Source organism: Felis catus, chromosome A2, assembly GCF_018350175.1.
Source record: "Felis catus isolate Fca126 chromosome A2, F.catus_Fca126_mat1.0, whole genome shotgun sequence".
Taxonomy (NCBI): domain Eukaryota; kingdom Metazoa; phylum Chordata; class Mammalia; order Carnivora; family Felidae; genus Felis; species Felis catus.
The window spans coordinates 28252756-28279322 of record NC_058369.1 but is presented as its reverse complement, the minus strand read 5'-3'; the positions used below and the strand labels follow the sequence as shown (position 1 = coordinate 28279322).

Here is a 26567-nt window from a genome sequence, read left to right as displayed (position 1 = left end):
TTTGATGACCTCATAGCTAACCTCTACAGAAGCTAACCTCTACAGAAGCACCTATCAAAAATGCTTTTACATGGTATGAATTTGTAAGAGCCTATTTCCTATATAGTCACTGAAAGCCTTATGCATTTTTTAGCCTGGTGAGTATACATGCTGCTAAATTTTCTTCTCATTAGCCTACTGTTCCTTGTGTTTAGTTCATTATAGATATTTTATTGATCTAATCTTTTACTTAAATAGGAATTCCTATAGTTTCACTGAGTTTGATGCAGTTGAAGGAAGGTTAATTAATTTTGTTATCTCTAAAATAAAAATGATGATATGACCCATCTCCTAGGATTGTGAAGAACAGAGGGAGAGATAATATGTGTAAAACAGCCTAGTAGTTGGCACTAAGCAAGCACTCCAATGTTGCAATGACATTGAGACCACATATACTAGAGGTGAAGAACAAGAGTGCTCCTTATGTTAGTTTCTCTGGGTTCAGATCTCATCGAGACTATCTATCAGCTTTGTGATGTTAGGCGTATCAGTTACCCTCTTTAAATCTTCATTTCCTTAACCTGGAAACCTTGAGCTGACTTTTTTAGCGGAGCAAGGGGAGGTGGTTGAAAAATAAGTGAAATCATGCATTTAATGTGCTTATCACTATTTCTGGCATATGGTAAGCACCTTTTCACATACATAAAATAGGAACGGAGTCTGCGCATGTGTTGAGGAGAGGTAGATTATATATTCAGTCAGAGTTGCAAGGGGCCTTACCCTGCTTCTTGTATCGTCCCTGAACCAGCAGCACCCACATTACCTGAGATCTTCTTAGAAATGTATAATTTCAGCCACCCGCCACCCCCTCCCCCTCCACCGCTTACTGAATCAGAATCTGCATTAAAAAAAAATCCCCAGTGATTTGCATGCACGTTTGAGCAGCACTAGCCTAGTCAATGAATGACAAATCCAAGGCAAAATCGCCACTACTCCCCCGTAGTACGCCCTTGGCAGGCATCACCCATCAAGCACGTCACTCCATCCCTCAGCATCCTGTCCACACACCAGGTGCCCTCAACTGGCTGATAGGAATTGTCATGCGAGATGAAACTGAGAGCAGCAGAAACTTACTGCACTGAAGTAGTGACTTGTTTGAGCTAGGAAAGCAGTGAATCGCCCAGACGGTGCTCAAATCCAGGGCTTTTATCCTCAAACCAGTACATTATTTTGCACTGCCTCCCTGATGCCATTCAGCAACATACAACTATTGTAGAACTGGCTTTGTGCTGCAACTGGATGGTGAAAAAGGAAATTAATATTAATCAGAAGGATAAAATAGCATTCAGTAGTAAAACAGGGGTTGGAAAGAAAGAAGTTAAAATCAGCCAAGTGTTACTGTGATGAAAGCTCAAAGCCTAATGGTAATTTATATTGTATAATCTAGGCATTGTGATTTTAAAATTTGGGGATGATAAATTAATGCCACTGGATTCCAAAATTCATTTTTGGGGGGCGCCTGGGTAGCTCAGTTGGTTAAGCGACTGACTTCAGCTCAGGTCATGATCTCACGGTGGGTGAGTTCGAGCCCCACGTCTGGCTCTGTGCTGACAGTTCAGACCCTGGAGCCTGCTTTGGATTCTGTGTCTCCCCCTCCCCTGCTCACGCTCTGTGTCTGTCTCTCAATAATAAGTAAATGTTTAAAAAATTAAAAAAAAATCAGTTTTTGTAACTTTTGCTTTTTCACTTCAAGCACTTCCTTTTTAACAAGGATGTGTAATACTTACCGGGTGAAGTTGTCATTAAAGTGACCACAAACAAATTCATTAGATGGCATTTCTCACCACACATTTTGTGGTGGGCATGCATTGGTACACTGCCTTTGCCTCTTACAATTGTTTTTGCTTGAAATTTTACATCTTAGGGCTGGAATGAACCTTGAAATAGCATATGATCCTGCTTCTGTCTCCTGGGAAAGAGGGAAGAATTTGGTTCATCACCAACAAGAGATATCTTCTGCCTAGAGCAGAAATGAAAACACTATCCTGGTACCTCTGAAATTTATCTTAAGCATCACGTTGGCTGTTGCATCGAGGCTGCTAAACATTTTCTGACTCATTACTCAAATGACTCATGCTCCATTTAGTGTGGTGGGAATACATGGAGAAGTGGCCAGATCCAACTGAGTGAATAAGCGACTGGCCAGAGTTCTTGCATTTTGTTACCTGGGCCGTTAATTTGCTAGAAATCTCAAGATGTTAATGTTCCTCTGAAGAGTCTGGCTGACATGGAGGGGCTTCTTTCTTCACTCTGGAGAACATGCCAAAATTTCCCCTCCTCAAAATAAAATAAGGGAGTCCCAATTTTCACATTTCTGGTTTATCTCAAGCTGTAATAATAGCTTAAGTAATATAAGACCCTAAAATTTCAGAAATCTATATATTTATATATCTATACATATGTATCATAGGTTCATATGTATGTATATCTACGCATATCTGTATGTATATGTATATCATTTTACTTAAACCAACCTATAGCCATTAGCTTCAAAATTTCCAGGAAACAACAATCCTTTCCCTAGTGCATTAACTTAGTCAATGTACACATCATTTTTATGGTTTCGAAGTTTTCCATATCCAAATCTGTTTCACCCTCAAGAGATGGGTAAAAGGATAATTGCAAATGCCTGGATACCAGGACCAAGGACCCATGACAGTGTCTCTTGAAATAACCTTAAAGGTCAGGTTATAAAACTACTTCCCTTTTTTGAGTATTTTATTTCTTTTCCTGGAATAGTTTCATGTCTAAAGACATGGCATATGAAAGAGGACATCTAGGAAATGCATTCTAGGAATGAGCTCTCCCCAGTAGTCATAAAGGAAATTTGGAACTGTGTCTGTACCAATAAATATAATCATATCCATAGACATGTTTTTACGATCTTTAGCAGTGATGGAGTATGTCTCCCCTTATTAAATTTTTTATTTATTTTAGAGTATTAACATAAGGATCAATTAAGACACATTTTCCCTTTGGAGTCAATTATTTTGTTTTATATTCACTTTTCACCTTATTTTCTTTTACATCAGTCTTAAAATGTCCTCATGGAAAAAGTGTGTTCTACATAGGATAGAAATTAAATTGACTGATTTCTAGCAAATGAAATCATGCAGGTGATTTATAAGAATAAGATTTTTTTTTTCCATTTTAAACTGTTGGGTAAATGACAAAAGGGCAGGTGATGTAAGTATTTATCAGCTAGATACTAAAACAGATTGTAGTTCTCTGTCCCTTTTTTTTTTTGTACTTAAATGTCTTTATGTTCAGAGACAGATTTTTTTTGGAGGATATCTGTTTTGTTTTGTTTTGTTTTGTTTTGTTTTGTTTTGTTTTTTCATTGTCTTCCTCTCCTTAGTGCGTGATGCTGGGATGGGGCCATACAGAGTGATATAAACACACTTAGTCTCAAGTCTTTAGGAACTTAACACTGATCTGTTTGGCCTTGGGAGGGGCTTGCTATGAACTTGCTATGGAGTTACTGAAGCAATTGTGTTCTTTTTGGATAATAGCAGAAGAGAGAAAGCAGAAGATTGAAGTTTGTTTTCATAGCAACTAATGAGGCATCTGATGATTCAAATGTCACTCTAAAACTAACCTTGTTAAGACAGAACATCTTGTTTTCATAAATGTCCTGGGGTAGCTGGACAATTATGTATATTCATTTAACTGAAGTAAATAACCAAGTTTTCCAACCATTTCCAATTCAAATGTGCAAGAAAGCCTCTTAACATTGATGTCTTCTAAGTGGGCAAATACATTTTTTAAGAGCAGCATGAGAGACATAGACTTTGCATCTTATTTTTTTAAAAAATCAATTTTTGGATTATTTGAAAATGGACTCTGCCATCAAATTAAATGCACCATTGACTACATTTTTATTAAGAGATTTATTACCAGTTGCCTTAGTTAGTGTGCTTTTATTAAAATACTATTGCAGCTTTCATCTGAATACGCATAATTTAGATATTTAATGGACAGTCATAAGGCATTAAATTGCCCTGTTATTTTTGACCTACAAGAGAGCATAGGGCACCTAATTGTAAGGGGATAAATTAAAGGGAGGGGAACCAGGGTAGTTTCTAGACACTTGGGGAGAATATACTTGGATTTTTCAAATTGCTGCTGAAACGTAGCTACACAATTTGCTTGAGGAGAGCTTGCTCCCTGAACTGACTCAGTGTTCATTTGAGAAGGCTGCAACCATGACGTGCTGGGTCTTACGCTTGTGATAGGGTAAATGCCCAATAAATACCTGTTGCATAAAAGAATGAATCTGTGAGTTGGGGGTTATGGTTTGGGGCCAATATTCTCCTTCTTATTTCTTTAAAAAACAGCATACAGATGTTTTTCCATATTTAGATCTCTATTTAAAGATGGAGATCTACAAGTTGAATATGCAGCTATCTGTATCACTGAATGATTTATATATATATATGTACGGATACAAATATGTAATTAGGCTCAGAAGCTTTAGGAAATGAGAGCTACATAGGTTTTCAAACTTTCCAAACTGCCTGGAAGAAATGGGTATTAATAGAGCTGGCTCTGGAGGGATGGTTTTCCATCAGTCACCGTCTCCGTTATGTGGAAAGCCCTTTTCCCATTACTTTTCTATTTTAAATCTATTCCCTTGCCCTGGTTGATTGAACCTTTCTGAAATGTGCCAGGCAGAGAATCTCGCCTCTCCTCTCAGCTTGGAAATAATAACATCTTCACATTTTCATGGCCTTTTCGGAAATGGGGACCTTTCATTTGGGTTTCACTCTCAATTGAAATAAATTGATTAACGTCATGGAATGGTGTCTCACCACAGACCTTTGAAACAAAAAGCTGCTTTTCTGATGTGGTAAGGGAACAGATTGTCCCAGATTTCTTTATGCTCCAAGGACTCAGGGGGTAAAGCAACTGTTTTATCATTACATTTTATGGACTCCTAAAGAATGATCAGGGTTCATTTATTCCCTTTTGCTTGTGTTTTCTGCCAGAGCCTCCCCTGACACTGTACCCTTGGTGTTTAGTAATCAAGAGCTCTCTCTGGGACCCCTCTTCCATGCTTCCTGACTCTTCTCTCATATTTTCCATCTCCTTATCTTTTTGCCCTATGAAATGTTCTGTACCTTGCCTTCTACATTTAAAAAAATTTTTTTTTCAACGTTTATTTATTTTTGGGACAGAGAGAGACAGAGCATGAACGGGGGAGGGGCAGAGAGAGAGGGAGACACAGAATCGGAAACAGGCTCCAGGCTCTGAGCCATCAGCCCAGAGCCTGACGCGGGGCTCGAACTCCCGGACCGCGAGATCGTGACCTGGCTGAAGTCGGACGCTTAACCGACTGCGCCACCCAGGCGCCCCGCCTTCTACATTTTTAAAATTTTAGTTTATCAATTATATTCTTCGATTCCAATGACCCTCTTGCCCCTCATAGTCTGATTTTTCCTTTTTTATGGCTTCTTGTGTTGGTTAAGCTTGGTTTTACCAAAGCCTATTCTCCACTATTCCCTATCCTGCATCCCTCCACTTCTATGTTGGTTTGCCCAGTGGGAGGCATTGGTATAAATGGGCGGCATGAGCAGAGAATGGAGTCAGGATATGTCTTACCTCCCTCTTTTGCCTTGCAGCGTCATCTGTGTACTTCTGTTCCTACAGCTCCCTCTGGACAGCTTGGCCTCCACAGGAAGCACTGGCTGGCCTTAAGTAACCAGATTCCTCCTTTTGTCCCTTCTGCAGTGGGGGTGATGGCTCCTCCTTGTTGATAATCTTGCAAGTTCCTGTCTGACCCCTGCCTCTGAGGCCATTTGTTCTCTGTTCATGTTAATTCTTCTTGTTTACTCAGTGGTCCTCTTAACTGTCTTATTCTTTCAAATACAAATCTTGCTTTGTTAAAATGGGTAACTGGTAAGGGTTTCCTCTGCTGCTATGTAAACTAGTTTGTCCATCTCATGGGTCCCCCTGATACTAGTTCCAGTCCACCTTGTCCACCACATTAATATTTCTTGTATGTTCCTCTCTTATGTCCAGATCAAAAACAAAAAAAAAAATAGAATATTTTGTTTGGTGTTAAAGGTCTTTGGGCACCTGGATCTCAGCAGACCCTGAATGTAGACCATGCTCCCCCTAAACAGAACCTTCTCTTCTCTGTTTATGCACCTATACACATTTGATTCGTACTTATGTTCCTAACAAGCTTGCCACTACCTTTTTAGCCAAGTCCAAAGGGCCCTTCCTCCTGTACTTCTTATTCTGATCTTTATCACTTACTGTTTTGTCTCATGTATTTTACCGTATGTTTCAACTTACCTACTAGGAGACAAATGTTTTGGAGACTACATTAAAAAAATTGTTCCTAATTTATTTGTTTATTGACTCTTTACTTCTTCAAACACTTTTGTCTATTATCTCCGTTCTTGGTGCTATCAAGATGAGACAGCAGAATTCCTTTTTTTAAAAAAAAATGTTTATTTATTTTTGAGAGAGAGAGAGAGCGAGCATGAGTGGGGGAGGGGCAGAGAGAGGGAGACACAGAATTGGCAGCAGGCTCCAGGCTCTGAGCTGTCAGCACAGAGCCCCAAGCGGGGCTCAAACTCACAAACCGTGAGATCTTAACCTGAGCTGAAGCTGGACGCTTAACCGACTGAGCCACGCAGGCCCCCCAAGACAGCAGTGTCCTTAACCTGAAGACATTTGCAGCCAACTGGGGAGACAGGCACATAAGGAAGAGGTCCTAGTTGTATGTAAGTGATGAATCACTGAATTCTCCTCCTGAAACCAATGTTGTGGTGTATATCAACTAGCTAGCATTTAAACAAAAATTTAAAAAAGAAAGGAGGGGGACCTAGTGTGAAGAGGGCCATGATAAAACATAGAGGTGCAGCGACTCATTCTCTCAGGAGGAAGGAGGAAGTTCTGGGAAGGCTGGCATGTCTTCCCTGAGTTTTCTTACCCTGGCAGGTGGAAGGAGTGAGTGGAGAGGAGCAAGGGATGCTCTCGAAGTCAACAACTGATGGAGCTTTGTTTTTAACTCAGGAACAAGGGGTGTCCAGGGCTACACATTTTAGTAATGCCTTTGTTCGAAAGTGATCAGTTGGACCATGGTGTAGTCAAGGTTGGGATTGTTGTCCAAGGAATGGACTCTTGACCATCTGGCAGCTGCTTCCATTCCCAGGCTGTGATTCTGGAGGGCTTAGAAGAAGGGCGTAGCACTTACAGAAGCTCCGCAGTACATTGTTTTCAGCAGTGGTTGATGGCTTTTCTGAGAGCTCCGTGCCTTCTTCAGCTGTGCCCCACTCCCAGGTGATGCCCAGGAAGTACTGTTTTAGGCTAATGCAGCATTGGTTTGTGTTATTCTGAGCTAACAATGCTCAAAGTCAATAGGAAGAGTTACAGTTTTTTTTTTTTAAAGCACTAAGGTGGAAAGCACAGATGGAGAACGAGATACAAGGATGCAGCTGACAATTTGTGAGCCAAATCTCAGGCTTATGTGGCTTTGCTGGAGTAGCTCCCCTTGTTGCTCTTTAAGGAAAGGCAGAAAGTGAGAAAGCAGAAGACAAGAGAAAAGGAGAGCCTTGGAAGTCTTGAAGAGCTCCCAGACGCCTTGACATTTCTCACCCTCCCAGCTACTGGGACCATTTTTAATTGGGAAGTTGAACACAGTAGTGAGAAGCGTGCAAAACGTAAATGAAGACACAATGAATTATCACCAAGGGGAGAATCTTCAGTTCTGTCTCCAGCGGGAGAAAGGTCAGAATCCAGGTGATGAGAATCTTTGACCCCTCCCCCACTCCAGCCTTTAACCGAGGGCAGCTACCCTTTCCCTTTTTTCTCCGGAAAGCCCGGCAAGAGCGGAGTGTGTATTGTGTCTTCCCCTGCTTCCTGGAGATGCTGTAGTTCCTGCACGTCAGACTTTGGCTCCGGAAGAACGGGTACAGATTTTTAGGGAACGAAAGTACACACAGGAGGGTGTTGGGAGGGGCCCAAGTCTTCTAGCTTTTCCTTCCTCTTCTCACCGTGGGTATTTAGTTTGGGATTTGAGGTGGACAGAAGTGCAAATAGACCAGGCTGTGGCAGGGGCATTTGTGGGCAAATACCTGCTTTTCTATAGAAATTGAAATGCAGAAGGAGATGGTCACTTCTGTAGGGGAAGAACAGTGTCAGAGGGAAATGGTCGTAATTATGGCCAGCACACCGTGGGAACCTCAGGATTGGAGTCTGTCTAGGCCCTGCCACCTGGAAGCTCTATGCAGTGGAGGGAGAAAGGTTTCTAAGCCCACATTTTCTGGCATAAAAGCAGACAGTTCTAGGGAAGAGTTTGCATTGGACAGACCGGAGCGCAGGTCCTGGGCCTGTGGTTTAGTCGCTTGAGGACTTGGACAATTGATTTCATTTCACTGAGCCCCCGTTTTATCAACCAAATAACAGGAACAATAGGGCAACCTTGTGAGGATGCCAGGGGGAGGAAATGGAATGCTACACGTGAAACAAATCGGTAGCAGTGATGGAGTAACCCCCCTGGTTGTGAACCAACTGGTCCCAGACCTCTCCTCTACTACCTTTTTCTATTTTCCATTTTTCTTTTTTGTTTTTGTTCCCCCCCCCCCCCCCCCGGCCAGCATTAGACTCTTTTTCTTAAAAAAAAAAAAAAAAAAAAGGTTTCTAATGTTTGTTTATTTTTAAGAGAGACAGAGACAGAGTGTGAGTGGGGAAGGGGCAGAGAGAAAGAGAGAGAGAGAAGGAGACCCAGAATCTGAAGCAGGCTCCAGGCTCTAAGCTTAAACTCACGCGCAGCGAGATCATGACCTAAGCCAAAGTCAGACACTTAACTGAGCCACTCAGCCACCACCCCCCCACCCCCATCCCCTGTTTTTTTCCCAAGAGGTTATTGAAGGGATTTTTGACTCGGGTCAGAAGAAATGGTGTGGTGAATTTGGCCTTTTCTCCCATTTAAAGCTTTCTCTCCTTTCTTTCAATAGACCATGCATTTTGTCTTGTATATACTAGGACTCTGCATGGTAGGAGTTGTGCAGGGTATGGGAAGAGAGACCACAGGACATGACTAACACAGAGAATACCGCTGGACCTCATAATTGGATATAGAAGGAGGTGGAGGGAGAGGGATCTTCTGGAAAATGTTGGCTGTGGAGTTTTAAGCCATTATTGTTACCAACAATCTGTTTTTCCCCCCCTGTGTTATTTGTAAACATGTCTAGAAACTAGAATATGATGGATATGTTTAATAAATAGAATAAATATTAAAAAATATAGTGTGAATCTAGCCCCACGATGCTCAGCTTAGGGTAATTAAGGTAAAACAAAGGAATTCTCTATATACGTGCTGAGAAGAATACCAGTTAACTTTTTTTTTAATGTCTATTTATTTTTGAGACAGAGACAAAGTGAGTAGGAGGAGGGGCAGACAGAGAGGGAGACACAGAATCTGAAGCAGGCTCCAGGTTCTGAGCTGTCAGCAGAGCCCTACCTGGGGCTCTAACCCACGAATCCTGAGGTCATAACTTGAGCTGAAGTCAGATGCTTAACTGACTGAGCCACCCAGGTGCCCCCCACTTACTGCTGCTTTGTAGTGTTTTGCAGTTGGAGATTTTGCATCTAATTTCTGCACAAATAACTGTTACCTTAGTTGGCTGTTGATGGATTATCTTGGTGGTGGTGGTTTCAAGTGATGATAATTTGGAATTCATGGATTTTTAATCCAGAAAAGGATTAAGGTCTTTATAATCCAGAATTTTCTTTTTTTTTAATCTTTTTTTTTTTTTACATTTATTTATTTTTGAGAGATAGAAAGAGACAGAGCACAAGTTGGGGGAGGGGCAGAGAGAAGGTGACACAGAATCCGAAGCAGGCTCCAGGCTCCAAGCTGTCAGCACAGAGCCTGACACGGGACTGGAACTCATGAACCTTGAGATCAGGATCTGACCTGAAGTTGGACATTTAACCGACTGAGCCACCCAGGCGCCCCTATAATCCAGAATTTTCTAATGTGAGCTCAGTGTAACACTAGTCACTTATTAATAATAGTTTGTCCCAAAAGAATTCTGTGGTTGGGGAAATACTGCAGATTAGCATCCCATCTCAGAACCAGCACTGATAATCTTCTGCCAAGCCCTGAAAGGAAGCAACCTGTGTAGTTGGATTATCCAAACTTTCCCAAAATCTATCTGAACATGAAACATTTTCTTCAAGTAATGCCTATTAAATCTTTCAGAACAAACTTGGGGAAGCGCTATCTTGATCCAAGGCTTCATTTTAGAAATGAAAAGCAAAGGCCAAAGAGATGATACACCCAAGTTTACTATCTGATGAATTTCTTCCATTTCTGTTTCCATGCTACAAATCAAGCGTTATTATTTTGCCCTTGAAGGAAGATGCTAATGAAAAGGAATCTTTCCTCTGATGGACTCTACCTCATGGCTTTTGTTAACTGTCTGCTTTTGGGTTTTCAAAGAACACTCTTTCCAGAGAGGGTACTTAATGGTATTGCTTATCGTGTAACCATGTAAACGCTATTGTAATTACAATTTTATTTCTTTTGAATCCATAAGCTTTTCCTGTGCCCTCTACAGCCTGCCTGCCTTTGATTTCCCCCCCCCCCCCCCATGACTCTACACTTGCAAAAATGCCTCTGTCTTTTGTTCTTCATTTTGAATATTACCCTGTTAGCCCATCTGGGGACCTGCTTTTTGCTCCTGGAATATATGCAAATTCCCTGTGTGCTATAAAATTTTCTGAAATTCTCCTCAGAAGCCTAAAGACTTCTGCATAATCTATTGTAAAGGAAAATTAATTGATGTTAATTAATCTCTTTCCCCTCGATGACAGGTATTTTTCCCCCTGATCTCTGTGTTGGTAATACATAATTCAGTGTTCTTAATAACAGCTTATGGTTGTGCCATTTATTCACTGGAGTTCTTAAGTACCCAAAGCAGTGCTTCTCAGGACGTGCCTTATAGAGTGAAATTACGGGTCTTGTTTGCCAATCTTCTGTGAGCTACAATGGCCACTAAATATCTTGAGAACTTTAGAATGAGTGCACCGTTTGCTTCATTCCTGGACTGGCAGTGTTTGATAAGAATTCACTGTGCTTCCATCCAACAAACATTTGTGTGTGCCATGTCAAAACACTTGCTATGCTCTAGAGATGATTTTTAAAAATGTATTAGGTATTGTTACTGCCTAGAAGTTGTTCACCCCTTGGTGAGGGAGACTAACTTCTAAATGGACCCAGAACAGGGTGGTAAGTATTATGTGGTGTGCAGAAGATAAGGCCCAAAAAAGGAGTAAAGTCAGTGGGAAAATGTTTCACAGAGGGGTAGCACTTTCCCCTTGTCCTGAAGGCTAAGGTGATGGCTTAAATTGTGGTGGAGAAGTTGTAGACTCCCATCCCTTCCCACCCCAGAGAGGTGGGTCTCTGTCCCACCTCCAAAATTCTCATTCCCAGGTTAGGTTCTCTCTGAGAATAGGCTGTGTGTGGCAGTGCATTTCTGTCGAATGTATTCCAAGGACAAATTCATCAGTGCAATCCAGATGATACAAGCCTCAGTATAACTATTTGAATAGTCCTCCCCATTCTCTTCTTCCCCAGTATGATTAGTCCCACTACCTTTGTAGGGCTTATTATAGGTCAGCCTATGTGCTGAGAAGTTGCCATTTCTCCATCTGTGTCTTTATTTTCCATGCACTCAATGGACTATTTTCATGGACTCAATGAACCATATCTTCCCAAGCTTGTCTGCACTTTTAAATCAATGGGGGAGCTTCACAAACAGTTGCAGCCTGTGTTCCCAGCCTTTGAGACTTTGATTTAATTGATCTGGGCCGTAGCCTGGGGATTGGGATTAAAAAACCAAAAGAAAGAAAGAAAAACCAAAACCCAGGGTGGTGATGAAAATGGTCTAGAATTGATTGTGGTGATGGATGTACAACTCAATAGATTAAAAACCATTGGACTGTATGTTTTAAATGGGGGAATTGTATGGTAGGTACATCATATCCCAATTGAACTCCTACCTTAAAAAAAAAAATCCTAGGTGAATTTGGGAAGCATCATAAATGGGGAAACTGAGACCTGAAGAAACCAAGGAACTTGCCCAAACTTTTCTAGTTAGCCAGGATGAAATAAGGACACAGTCTGAGACTAGAGTTCATATTCATAACTACACCATCCTATTCAAACTTGATGTTGACTCTACTAACCAATGATTCAACAGGCATGGTTGCAGAAGTACTGGTGGATATGACCTACCTACCCACATGCTTTCTACATATTGTTGTATTAGGTAACCATTGGATCTAACTTGCAAAATAATCGGCTTTAGGACGTGATAAAAGAATTGGCCCCCTTGGGAGTAAAACTCTAAATCCCTTCATCACCGTACTGAAATGAGCTGAGCCAGCCTTCTTTGGTGGCCAGGAGGAATCCTTAGAAGCACATTTAAAGAGGAACAGACTGGTATCAAAGTTACAAATTCAAAACCAGCCGCTCCACATCCTGGAACCTGAAAATAGAATTCTATTTAAAAGATCCTGCCTGGAATGTTACCTTGCTCTTTGTCAACCCTCTACTGAATTTTGGTATTAAATGTACATATGTACATAAAAATAGTGCAACTATAATATGAGAAATGTTTGGGTTTTAGCTGCAGAAAGGGAATAAGAAGGCAAGCCTGATTACAAAGCCTGTTTTCTACCAGGACCAGGAAAACATATAAGGGAGAATATTTTTGAAATTAAAGAATGAATCTGCATCATAATTGTCATAAATGTGTTACTCTGGAAAGAATACTGAAAGTGTAAGTCCCCAGAGCAGCACAGTGACTTTTTAGAGAGGAATGCTTTGTCTGTTATATGTAAAGATGCTCACTGCTGACCCCTTAATGGCTGCTGCTGCTTTACCTATGTGCGTGCTTTTTGAATAAAGATGGAGTTAAAAAGATGAGTGCAGCATAGAGCTGAAAGGGAACTCATTAAAAATGGCCTTTCTAGAGGATAAAAGGTTGAGTTCCAGGAGTGAACTTCGTTCGTTGCTGTAGTAGTTGGGTGCCAACTCTCTGCTAAAGTGTTGAGAAGTTAAGCAATGTGCAATCTGTTTCTTATTGCCAAACATCAACTGTAAGACAGTAAGTTAATTTAAATACTCAGGTTTTTTTTAACTTGGCTTTGTACTTGCCTGAAGAAATTTCTTGAACTAGTGTTTATGTTTAAAATCACTATTAATTCCCCCCCTCCTTTTTTTTAAAGTCCATGAAATCTGATTGGATATTTTTCAGAAAGGAGGAGTGCAGTTAGAATCCAATGATGAGGATTAGGGTAGGAACTGGGTGTTGGGGCCTTCTCGGTCAACTGAGAATCTCCTGTTGCGTATGGATTCTCACACTTTGTGCCGGGGATCAGCCTGGCTGCTGATTGTTATTTACCATCAGGCTGAGTCTCCATGTGGTCTATAGGAGGGGGGCCCTAGGCAGGCGGGATAGTGGGTCCACCTGCATGCCTCACATGGTGTTCAGAGCCGCTGTGACCCCCCAACCCCACCCCATTTCTTAACTGGTCTTTCACCTTTCCATCCATCAGTAAGCACTATTAGACATTTTCCAAAATGATGTCCAGAATATGAGCACTTCTTGTACCCTGGCTGCCTCACTAATTCAAGCCCTAACCTTTTATCCTGTGGCTTGGATAGCCTCTTAACTATACGGGCTACTTCTCTTGCTATTTTCCACACAGCATCCAGAGTAAACTCCTTAAAATTTAATTAGATCATACTACTCCCTTGCTTAAAAACCTCCATAGGCTACTCATTTCAAGAAGAATAAAATTTAGATGGCTTAGCCTGGCAGTTCATGTTGTGTGCCACACTTACCTTTGTCTTAATTCTGGGTCATGTTCCTTACATCACCAGACTCCAACCACATTGGCCATATTTTTGTTGATTTCAGTCATAATTGAGCTTGGCCCACATAGCAGCCTTCGGGCTTATTCTTTAATGAGAAAATCTTGAAGGCCCCTAAGAGTTCTCTTTCCTTGCTCAGGTAAATGACCTGAGCCAAAATCAAGAGTCAGATACTTAACTGACTGAGCTACCCGGGCACCCAAGAATGTGAATTCCTAACAAGCTCCCACGTGATGTGGTAGAGCTCTTCTCCAGGAAGGGCTGGTTGGTATTGAACCACCCAATTAAGCCAACTAACCTACTCGTGTAAAATGTTTACCTCCTTTTGGAAGCTGAGGTTGGAGGAAATCAGACCTCTGTGACACCCTGCCTGGCTGGCTGGCTTCTTCACTCACCCCAGTGTCAGCTGAGACATTCCTTCCCAGAGGGACCCCGCCTAGCCATCTGATCTCTGTGATCCCACCACCCATCCCTCTGAGCTTAATTATCCCATGATTTTTTTCCAGCTCTCCTAACTCTCTAAAAATCTTATTTTACTAGTCCATTGTTTGCTCCTGATCAGAGAAAGGAGCTTGCTTGTTCTGTTGACTACTGTATCTACAGAACCACAAAGGGCATTGCTTGCTGCATATAGTTACTGACTAAAATAATCAGAACTAGTTACTCTATGATCACAACTTCCATGATGATGGGACCATTTCTTTCTTGTTAAGGCACAGCACAGGATGTGACATATGGTAGACATTGAAAAAGTGAAGGAGAACTCAGGTTAAACACAGAAAAGCATGTTATAGAGTAATAATTAGTGGCTCAGGTTATTGGCAGGTATTACTTGACGTATGGACAGTCAGGTTCATCTCCATACTTTGCTAGCCTTTTTCTTTTTCTTTTCTTCTTCTTCTTCTTCTTCTTCTTTTTTTTTTAATAAACTAATTGTGAGTCCCCTGTAGTCAGGGCAGTAAGAAAGTGGGGAATGTTTGGTATCAGTAATTGTCCTGAGTAGTTGACAAGAGGCCTTTTCTTGAAGGTGGTAGAGTCTACTCTATTAACAAGAGGTTGCAAAGCCGGTACAATTTGGTAGGAAGTCCACTAGCCCCTCTGAGCATAGGTACCAACTTTCATGAGAGAGAGAATGAGCCATTTGTCCTTCTGTCTCCAACTCTCATTTTTATTTGAATGGTATCAGAATCAAAAAGTTCAGTCACTGGGTTGCTTTTTCAAGTCACAGTGGATAATGGCCTGAACTTTTTTTCCCCATCTGGGTGAGAATTGAGCTATTCACCTGTCCTCTGCCCAGATCGCTACTGCACATCTACTCCTTTCAACGTCCTTGATAGAGGTGTTTTTTGCCCCCCCCCCCATTTCATCATCATCTGAAGCCAGGAAAAATTGCTCAAACATTCTTCGACTAGCTCTTATTCTGTCAGTCTCTGAGGTTTCTACGTTTGTAACTTGGCTGTAACTGGTTTAAACGGAGAAGGAGAGACCGAGAAGGAATGAACTAAAATTTGTTGTGTCTTGTGGCCCGGGTGCATTGGAAGCATAGCTATATTCAAAGCTTGGCTTTGTTCTTTTGCTTCGAAATGGGACTGGCTTTTACATAGGTCCTGCCTTAGCATCTATTTGATTGGTAATTTAAGGACTAATTCTTACACATATGTCAGTGCTTTAGGACATTCTACTGTATTGGCTTGGTTTAAAACTGTTCTTTCAGGATACATTAAACAAGAGACAGAGCTATTGAAAATTGTACTGAATGAATCCGTTATTCAAATGATGTTTGTTGGGTATTGACCATTTGTCAGGCACTGTGCTGGCTGCTATATGTATGGGAATATTCAGTGAAAATCTTATTTCTTTCTTAAAAACTTCTCTTTATAGTCTCTGGCTCTTTCCTTCCCGCCATTCCTCTCTTACACGCACACACTTTTAATTAGGAAAAGTAGCAACTGCCCTCCCTTGTGACAGATGGCATGTACTGAGCTGTGGCCTATATGCTAGTGGGGGAAAGTTTGCCACTTAAAGGTGTTACACTCTGCCCTCTTTTGGTGGGACTTGCCCATAGCTGTGAATGTGCATTCATCAGTCTCTGTAAAAGACCTGCGTAATTCTTCCCAGTTACCATTTTCAACCTTGGACTGAGGGGGAAATCCAGTCACACTAGCACTGTGGACCTGGGGCCCTGGGGTGAGGCCCATTTGGCTTCTGGACTGAACCTGTTAAAGTTTGCTTACAGAATTCAGAGACTGATGGGAAATGCTCAGCCATTCATAAAGCTGTTCTTCCCTCTCCACATGGCTTTTCAGTTGGTTGGGGAAGGGAGCTGATAATTACCTGATTTCAGATAGCATACTCTGCCCTCAAGGAGATCATGACGTAGTAGGTGAGATGGAGACATGAATGTGTAGTCTCAGTGTGTGAGGGGTGTTATATTTGGAGGCTGTCACAGGTATTATAAATAGGACAGGGTGGTAGGCCAGGCCCTTCCACATGTGCTGCACTAATTCATGAAGACCTCATTCTTCTGCAACAAATTGCATCATCAATAGCCATGATAATGAAATGACCCCCCAAATGTAAGTTACAGTTGTCTGTGCACAGTCTACTTTGTATACTTAAAAATTGTGCACATTGCCCATCTGAGCATACGATGGTGCATTTCAATTTTAGTATGAACTGTGATCTGAAACCTTTGGGGGGCCATCATCTTGAAACCTCTGTACTTCTCCAAATATAGGATTCTGGCTTGTCTTCAGCAGCCTAGTGTGCCCAGAAAAGCAAAGAGAAGACTTTATGCCATGATGCACACAGGTGGTTTCCATGGCCACCAACACAGGAGGACTCCAACATCTTAGCAATAGGCTTAAGCAATTGAAGGAGAATTTGAAAAAAAAAAAAAAAAAGAGCAGATTTGTTTAATAGTGTTTGTAGGACAGCTTTGTAAAGAAATGGCATAAGTGCCCATAGAAGGGATGTGCTTTCTCTCATCTTGAGCTGGGAGGTTAAACAACCACCCAGAGGTAGGTAGTTTTCCACCCTCTCAACAAGTCAGTGGAGGAAGTGAGATTGATATTAACAACCACTTGGTGAGTAAGAGATCTTTTGTGGGGCAGTTTTTGAAGATCCGAATATTATACCATGCATTGTCCTCTAAGGCCAGAAAAAACCGCTCCAGCAATTGGAGTGGAAACATCAACAAAGAAATAATAGAATTTTACTAAACAAGAAGCAGCCAAAAAATGCATTTGACAAAATCAAAGGCAAGAGGAGAAATCCCAGCCACAGCAACCTGAGAAAATGTCATCTGAGAATTTATCTGTAACCAAGAGTGCTCCACGGTAACTGTGCACTTCACTCCTTCTCACTGACAGTGACACATCTTTTGTAATCCTTTCTAAATGCACCCTCAAAATGGGTTAATGTTTTCTTGCTTTGTGCTGAATTTCATAGAAGTAAGTGCCCCTTAGGGAAATTTTAATTGTCTTTCTTTTTTTTTTTTCTCATTAATTTGCTGTACAGTTGAAAATTAATACTACTGTGGATTTACAGAATTTGCTAATTAGTAAGAAGCTTGACATTTACTAATGTAAAACTATGAATAAACCTACTAATTTAAAAATTATGTCACCGTCAGAATGTTCCCGTGGAAGCTGGAAGCCCAGAGAAAAATGTGGTCTTTAGATATTTATTAACAAGGTGATTAGTCAGAGGATTACCATAGGACATGTTATTTCAGTGCTAGAAGTTTATTATTCATGTTCCTAATTCAAAGAGTTGAGATTCTGGGAGTTACACATGTTATTCTCTCCTTAGCCCGAAATGAATAGAATCATCTCAGCACTTCCATGAAAACTCTCCCTGGGTCACTCATCTAAAGAACTAGAGTGAAAAATAGGTGATGTACATCACACAGCAAGTCTAATTGATTGGTAATGACTATCTGGAAGGTTCTGTTAAGAAAATTGTTTAGAAGGACATGCCATAGTTGATTAGTAATGGTTGTCATTGGTACTGGAGGAGGAAGGCATGGGGCGAGGCAGGGGCCCTTCCCGGTATCAACAAAACCAGGCAGCTTTGATTCTTCTCATTGGAGATAAGAGTTTTTGGGAATCTGCCTTTAGTAGGGAAAGTGTTCTTCCCGGACACAGTGACAGGAGGGATAAACAATGGCACCCTAGAACTCCAAGGAGCATGCTGAATGAAATTCAGAACCGTGAAATGTCTTCATGTGGCCATCTGTATCAGTCAGAGAATTAGGTCAGGATCACAGGAGGTTGAGTGGTTTGGAGGGGTGGGGTCCAGAAAGCTTATCTCTGCCTAGTCAGCAGCAATTCTACGTGTGATTTCCAACAGCTTGTGCGGTGGCCTCCCAAGGAGTTAGAGGAGTTAGGTTATGCCAACAAAGCCTCTTTTCTGGCAGGACTGTTGGAGTAAGGATCATCTAAACAAAATCATTTGAAGCTGAGATAAAATTTTGAGAGCCAAAGAAAAACCCTATTGGTTGCTTTGTTTTGAAAAGCAATGACCCTTTCTCACTTTGGTCATTAAACCAAGGTCAAAATGTATAGATTTGTAATAGCTGGTATTCGAAACGTTAGTTGAAAAGCAAGAGGCTTTAAGATTTTAAAACTCTAAAGATGCTGCTCTGGGAGAACACTCATCGTGATTTTCCTAGGACTCAAAATCCATTCAACAATGCAGATGCACTTAATTAGTGATTGCTTGTCAGCCTTTTAATTATTGTGTTGTGTTTCACAGCTCACTGGGCAATGAAAGTTGCCATAAATTACCCTTAGCAACAGCACACGCTCCAGACAGAGTTGCCCCTAACTCTACATGCTCTGTCGTGTCATGGGTGAACTGAGAGAGCCCATGAGGCAGAGCCATGTGCAGAGTCACAGGGCTTGATTATGCCCTTGGCCTGTTTGTTTGGCCTCTAGAGATCTGGCACAACCACCTTGTGGGCTCGAGTAATCTCTGTCCACCTGTGGAAAACCAGACTGACTCTGTAGACAACAATCGTGCACACGAAAACTCCTTTCCTGACATGTCTCTTTCTGTGTTCTTCCTGTCCCGTTCTTCTCACCCACCTGGATGTAGACATCTGCAGTGACTGTTTACATTAAAAGCATAGCGAGTGACACAATGTGGGCAGAAGATCTTTCTTAGCATTGCAGGAGGTAGAGAGGAGTCCAGTGTCTGATGCCCTGGGTACAGATCTTAGCGCCACCTTTAATTGGCCATGTGGACTTAGGCAAGTGATTTAAAACTCTCAGTGCTTTCTCTGTAAAATCAGAATGATGAAAATACCTCACAAGGGTACTGAGAGGATTAAGTGAGATATTTACAGAAAGCATTGAGCATGATGCCTGGCTTACAGCAAGGGCTATGGGACTCTCCGTGTTGTTAATATGACTAACAAACGCCAATATTAAGTAAGTTACTGCACAAGTTGTTTGTATCTACATGATGGATATCCATCAGAGGTGTCCTTGCTGGTATCCTATATATAAATGCTGACCCCCAAGTACTTTCAGAAATGTCTTTTCTTAGCTTCAAAAAGCCGTGAAAACATTCCTATCTCTGTGCACAGTGCTTCCTAGACAGTGTTCAACATGGTATTCGTTAGGGAAAGGAGGAAACGGCTATTCAGGACAGAGCTAGAGTTTCATACCTGGGTGAGGCCACTGCTCCTAACTGCTCATGCTGGCCTCCGTCACCTTTGGGGTGTCACCATTCACCCAAATGCACCCCACACTCTCTTCTAGCCCTGTCTCTTTCTGAGCAGCACTTGGTAAACTTTACTGAGAGGTGCTTTGAGCTCTTCACTGGCAGGCAACCTTGATCAAGTCATTGGACTTCTTTGGGTTTTGTTTTCTCAGTATCTACAGGCTGTTGGGCTTCAAGTGAGCTGATGTAGGTCAAGCACCTATGTAGGCCCTGGCACACTGGGGGTATTCAGTCAGTTCTCATTTGTTGTCATCAGTGCAGGGTTCTTGATGCTATGAAAGGACATTAAGTCCAGGAAGAGATGCATTTCAGGTCAATCCACTCTTCCCTCCTGAGCCACAAAGACATCCTTGTCATAATTGCAGGGGGAACCGGCTCCTTCTTCATCCTTTGTCTTTCTGTGTCCTATAGATCTGGGCCTGTCTTTCTTAGGTACTCAGAACACTGTATAGATGTCACTTAATATTTATCAAGCACCTCTTGCATTTGAGGCAACATGCTGGACACTGTGGGAGACATCAAGGAAGGTTTGTATACAGACCGATCACCTAGATGATTATAAGAGCCTCATTCTTCTTTTGAGGTCAGGAAGAGATCAAAAGGAGCAGTAGGAAAACGACCAATTAGTCTTCTCTCTGAGAATTCTCAGCTCTGGTAAGTCCTTAAACAAGTGAAGAGGAGAACAAGGAAGAATGAAACAATATAGTGTTGTTATAAGGGAGGTAATAGCCAGTATGTAAATGAGGACGACCACGCAGGAAAGCTGTGTGAATCATAAGACCAAAGTGAATGCATAATAGCCACCTGCAAACTCCAGCTCTACTGCAGAAGCCTGCCTGTGGACAGAAGCCTCCCACCTGGCCTGAACAATGGAACCACGTGATGGGATTCAGGTGTGGGCCTCGGTGTGCACGCTCGTTAGTGTTCGATGATGCTCCCCAGTAGGCAGCCTGAGCCTCATTACTGTTCATAAGAGTAAGCTAATATTAAGAGTTCTGAATTTCCAAATGGTGACAAATAGAATGAAGAGGTAATGAGATGGGTAGGAACGGAGATCCCCTGACAAGTGCCCATTATGGTGAGACGATGAGAAAAAAGAAGAAAACACCGCTGTCCATCCAAGAGATATTGAGAAATACCTATTTGTTTATGGCACAGGGAAATGAGAAGGCATTTATCAAGCATTGAAATTGAAACTGCTCCTGGATGGAACCTGGTTTAATGCTGTGCTGCAAAAACCATGATAGGGGAGGAAGGGTCAGACTTGGACTGGCTTAAAATCCATAGTTTACTTAATATTTTATGATGGCAGAATAGCAGTGGGGGTTGGGAGGGAGCTGAGTTCAAGACCCACGGGACCCTTTCATGGTTGCTGCAATAAGATCTGACCATGTTGTTTCTACTGAGGACATAACCTAAAAGTTAGAATTTGGCTTATGGTGATTTCATTTTCCCCACATCCAAGGACCTCTGGGAGAAGTCTGTGGAAGGGTAGCCTGGGATGGTCTTTGGTTCAAGACCTTGAATTTAAATCTTAGTGTCAGGCGATTTTTCCATATGCTAATTGAAGAGGACTGAAGGCAGATCTTCACACATTTCTGACTGTATTCCCTTACTCGATCATACCACCTGAAGTGGACTGTTAAGTAATAGATTTTATCAGTCATGTAATTATATTCTGAATAGCACAATGAGAAATTGCTGGATGTGGTAGAATACTCACAATAGAAGTACATCCGTCGATAAATTGTGAGTGACACATAGCTATAATTGACACTGTAATTAGCCTTACTATTCCGTTTTAGCAAAAACCTGTTAGTGGCATTGCTTCACCACAAAAATCCAGATATTTTATGTTTAAAAAGTAGTGGAATCATGTTTCTTGTGCGCAGTGGTAATCATCGTCTTGTATTCATTTGCGTTGGGAGTGTAAATCTGTTCAATGTTAATGTTTAAAATAGAAAACTTTGGGCAATTTTTGTGTTGGTATTTCAATTTTTTTTTCACATGCCAGAAACCTTAAAAAAAAAAAGTTAAATATCCTTGGATGTCTCTTAACCTCTTGGAGGCCTATGGACTGAAAAGGATGTTCACGTGTGGTTTCTGCTTCTGGAAGATCACAGTTGGCTTAAATATACTATACAAACTTTTAGCACTAGTTCAGAGTTGGCGTCCTCCCATAACTATCCAGTCTGTGGAAATGAACTTTTATGAATCTTTTGTGATTAATATGAAGAATATAGTATGGATGGAAATGCAGTAGAAAATTTGATTACTCCAGAAGGAATACATGACATTAGGTGAATTTTTTTTTTTTCAACTGCAAATTCTTTCTTGAGTATTTGAAAAAAATTTGGGGGGCGGGGTTTGCAGGTGGGGTCTGCCAGGGTGGCTCAGTTGGTTAAGCATCCAACTTTGGCTTAGGTCATGATCTCATGGTTTGTGAGTATGAGCTCCGTGTCAGGCTCTGTGCTGACAGCTCAGAGCCTGGAGCCTGCTTCGGATTCTGTGTCTCCCTCTCTCTCTGCCCTTCCCTCTGCTCACTCTCTGTCTCTCTCAAAAATAAATTAAAAACATTTAAAAACATTGTTTTGAGTATGTTGACACACAGTGTTCCGTTAGATTCAGGTACGCAACATGATTCCACCAGTCTATGTGTTAGGCCATACTCGCCACAAGTGAAGCTACCATTTGTCATCATAAAGTATTACTTTAATATACTAACCTGTAAGTTCCCCTCTGCTATTGAAGTCTATATGAAGATAGAGTTTGGGTTATTTTTACTGCTAAGATGACCCTCAGTCTCCAGCAGACCAAGAAGTCATGCCATACTTTGTCCTTCAGTTTAGAAATCTGCTTCCTTTTTATTCAGGCTTCTGTCTTTTCCTCTTGAGCTGGTTATCTACAAACACAGGTTGTTGATTTTCTAAATGACTCCAGGCCTCAATACTGGTGTTCTAGACCTCCACCACCTGTGTTTGACTTGGCAGGAAACGTTTTTTAAGTGACATAAATAATTTTAAATTTTATACATTTTTGCATGTAAGATCCTGTGTTTAATACTCAAGGTCAGGTTGAAGTGGAAAACACATAGAGGTCATTTATTCATTCTGTTCATCTTGCTTTACTATATGAAAAGTACTTTAGGAGCAAATACTTTTTACAGGTGGGTTCTTTAAGAATGGGTCTCTAGTGGGTCAGTGAGAGAAGGGGGTTGATAATTCACATTATGTGAGGATATTTGAAAATATTTCCTTGGAAAGCTTGTCCCATGTATGATCATGGTAGAAAATAAAAGTATACAGAGAAGACAATAAAATTATTTCAAACCCATTTTGTAACAGGCAAATCATTCTTAATTTCCAGATTTTCCCTATGGTATGTATACACACAAATGATTTAAACATTTTTTTGTTTACTCATTGTACTCTGAAAATAAATGACTATTTATATTCTAAAAGGTTACATATAATTTATATAAGTATAAGGTTATATAATTATATAAATATAAGGTTTTATATAGTTATATAATTACAGGGCTATATGTTATAATTCCATAAATACAAGGTTATATATATCATAAATATAATCTTATATCTGATTTGTATTTTATTCTTTCACTGGAAGAATCAGCTATAAAGCAGATGTCATTACTGAGTGGGAAGTGGTGGCCAGAATGTTAACAGATCCAGAATTCTGGGGTAGACAGTAGAGGGAGTAAGTGTAAATACTTGTCAGGATGTTGACCCTGCACATTAGGATTGCCATGAGAACTCCTCAAACCAACCCAAAGGATCTCCAGGTAGAAGCCAGGCCAGTGAAATTAAAATATGTTGGAGAGGGCTGTTGGTGAGGATGTTGAGAAACTGGAACCTTCATTCTTTGTTGGTGATAATATAAAATGGTAGAATCTCTAAGGAAAACAGTTTGGCAGTTTCTCAAAAAGTTAAATACAGAGTTTCCATATGACCCAGAAATTCCACACCTAGGTATACACCCAAGAGAATTGAGAACATAGGCTAACACAGAAGCTTGTACCTGAGTGTTCATAGCAACACTGTTAATACCAGCCCAAAAGGAGAAAGAACTCAAATGTCCACCAACTGGTGAATGGTTTTAAAAAAAAGTGTAGTACATATATACAATGGGATGAGTCTGCCTTTAAAAGGAATGACACCTGGGGCGCCTGGGTGGCGCAGTCGGTTAAGCGTCCGACTTCAGCCAGGTCACGATCTCGCGGTCCGTGAGTTCGAGCCCCGCGTCAGGCTCTGGGCTGATGGCTCAGAGCCTGGAGCCTGTTTCTGATTCTGTGTCTCCCTCTCTCTCTGCCCCTCCCCTGTTCATGCTCTGTCTCTCTCTGTCCCAAAAATAAATAAACGTTGAAAAAAAAAAATTTTAAAGGAATGACACCTGATACCTGCTACAACGTGGATGAACATTGAAACATTATGCCAAGTGAAAGAAGCCAGACACAAAAAGCTACATATTATAGAATTCCATTTTACATGAAATGTCCAGACTGGCAAATAGGTAGAGACAGAAAGTAGATCAGTGCTTGCCAAGGGCTGTGGAGAGGGGGACATGTGACCTATTTGCTCATGGATGTGGTGTTTCTTTTTGGAGTGAAGAAAATCTGTGATCATTGCACAACTTTGTGATTATCCACCACTGGCTTATACATTTAAACAGGTGAATGTTATGTGTGAGTTGTAGCTCAATTTTTAAAAAATTTGAGGGCATAGGGACATTAAAAAAAAAAAAGGTCCTAAGATGATTTTCACATATAATAGTGAAGACCTGCTTTAAAAAATGGAATTTGAAAACTGAGTGCCCTGTAATTTAAATCTTTGTCTTCACTCATTGAATGAATTACCAAACAAGGCCTTGCATAGCGGGTCCTACCCTACCTTTTAAATCTGTCTCCTCACCTTTCTGTTTTGCTTCCTGCTCTTAGACTCTGCTCTCCCTACTAGCCCTCTGTTCCTTCCATTTCTTGAAGACCTGATGCTCATTCTTGCCTGGGCACTGGTTTCCTTTGCACGGAACACTCTGTCCCCAGATGTTCGAATATAATGAGCTCTGCCTCATTCAGATATTTACTTCCCTTTCCACTAAACCTATTACTTCATCCCCCTCTGAGTCACTACCTACTTCTGTACCCTAATTATTTCCTTCAAATCACAATCAGGAATATCTCGGCTTGCTGATGGTTTTGGTGCCCACCGCTCACTGATGCTTCTCACCATGCCCTTACAATGCTCCATGAGAATAGGGGTCTGGTCTGGCATGGTCACTGGTAGAATAGTATTTAGAAAATAGTAGACACATAATAAATACTTGTTGGCTGAGTACGTGATTAGTTTAATGAGGAACTAATCCAAGGAAAGACTCCTTGAGTGTAGGCAATCCCTGACACCTTTGTAGTAGAAGGGGAAGGAACCAGGGGAGTGAGATCAGAGTTGGTGGCAACACATGAAAGTGACAGGGGAGAGTGGAGGGGCAGAGGTTGCTGATGAAGTGAGAGCTTGAAAAAGCGTTGGCATTTTGAAATGCTTATGTGTTTTCTGTTTATAAATAGCGGAGCTTGAGGGTTTGTTTTTTTTTTTAACAATTGAAAATTTTTCTTTAGTGACACCATAGGTTGATGAGTTAATCTACTTTACTAAAAATTGTTTTTCTTTGTATAAAAATGTTAAGGTACGCCTTCATTTGCTTGCATTCTCAGACACTTGAGGCTGTCTTCTCTTTCTTTTTGTTCTTGTCATTTTCTTATGGTATATTCTTCTGTCTCCTGTGCAATTTTGACATCTGCCTGTAAGTAAGAAGGTTTTATAAGTTTCCTAAACCTAAATTATGTCTCAGCTATCCATTTATGTGCCTTGATTGTTTTCCAAGTCCCCAGTAAAATGTGTTTGAGAGCCTGGCCAGCTGAAAATACGCTGTTTCTCAGTGTGATCACAGGTCATTTTTCCTGGTAAGGTTGCTCTTAGAATTCGTTAGCCAGCAGCTTTTTGAGCTCATTTACATTTTTGGTTGGCTAACCTTTGAGTCCCCAGTTTTTAAATAAAGTGAATTGGAATCAAAACATATTTACCACTTGGTAGAAGTATCTGGACTTATTTGCAATGTGGTTTCTTCTGATGACTCTCAGAGACTTGTCATGCGTTCTAGGGTTGGTCTAGATTCCTGCCATTTGCAAAGTCTTATCAGGATATAAAAAGAGAAAATTATTTTATTTATTTTATTTTTTATTTTTATTTTTGAAATTTATCGTCAAATTGGTTTCCATACAACACCAGTGAAGAGCAAATCATTTTAAAAGTAAATCTTAGTGGGGCGCCTGGGTGACTCAGTCGGTTGGGTGTCCAACTTTGGCTCAGGTCATGATCACAAGGTTCGTGTGTTTGAGCCCCACATTGGGCTCTGTGCTGACGGATCGGAGCCTGGAGCCTGCTTTGGATTCTTTGTCTCTCTCTCTCTCTCTCTCTCTGCCCCCCTGCTTGTGCTCTCTCTCTCACTCTCTCAAAAATAAACATTATGAAAATTAAAAAAAAAAAAGTAAATCTTATCACTCCCATCCATAATGGAATGACACATTTATTTTTCAAGGTAAAATCTAACTTTTTCATTCTTTTAGCCAAAAAGACAGTGTTTCTTTTTCATCGTGCCTGGCTTCTTGGGTCCCTGGGAGACTTCTCTTGCCATGGCAGACTATTCATCACAGATTGTTTTAGCTGGATTAGTTAGTCATTTCCTCCTACATTATATTCCTGAGGAATAACAAATTTTTATTAAAGATCTGGAGAATTGAAGAACACCCAATGCTGACAAAGTTATGGGGAAATAGGCCTTTTGCCTATATTACTTTGAATGTAAATTTTTATAAGCCTTTTGTGAG

At 41.0% G+C, this 26567-nt stretch overlaps 1 protein-coding gene across 14 annotated transcripts in view; it reads left to right on the top strand.

Moving 5' to 3' along the window:
* The window catches only part of FHIT (fragile histidine triad diadenosine triphosphatase), a 1423954-nt gene that overhangs the window by 608619 nt on the left and 788768 nt on the right, over positions 1-26567 (top strand). The window contains exon 1 of one of the 14 annotated variants that reach the window (XM_045053137.1): positions 7459-7961. The exons of the other annotated variants lie outside the window; for them this stretch is intronic. The gene's annotated coding sequence lies outside the window, so the exon portion shown is untranslated. Of the gene's footprint in view, positions 1-7458; positions 7962-26567 lie in introns of those variants that run through there. 14 annotated transcript variants of the gene reach the window in all.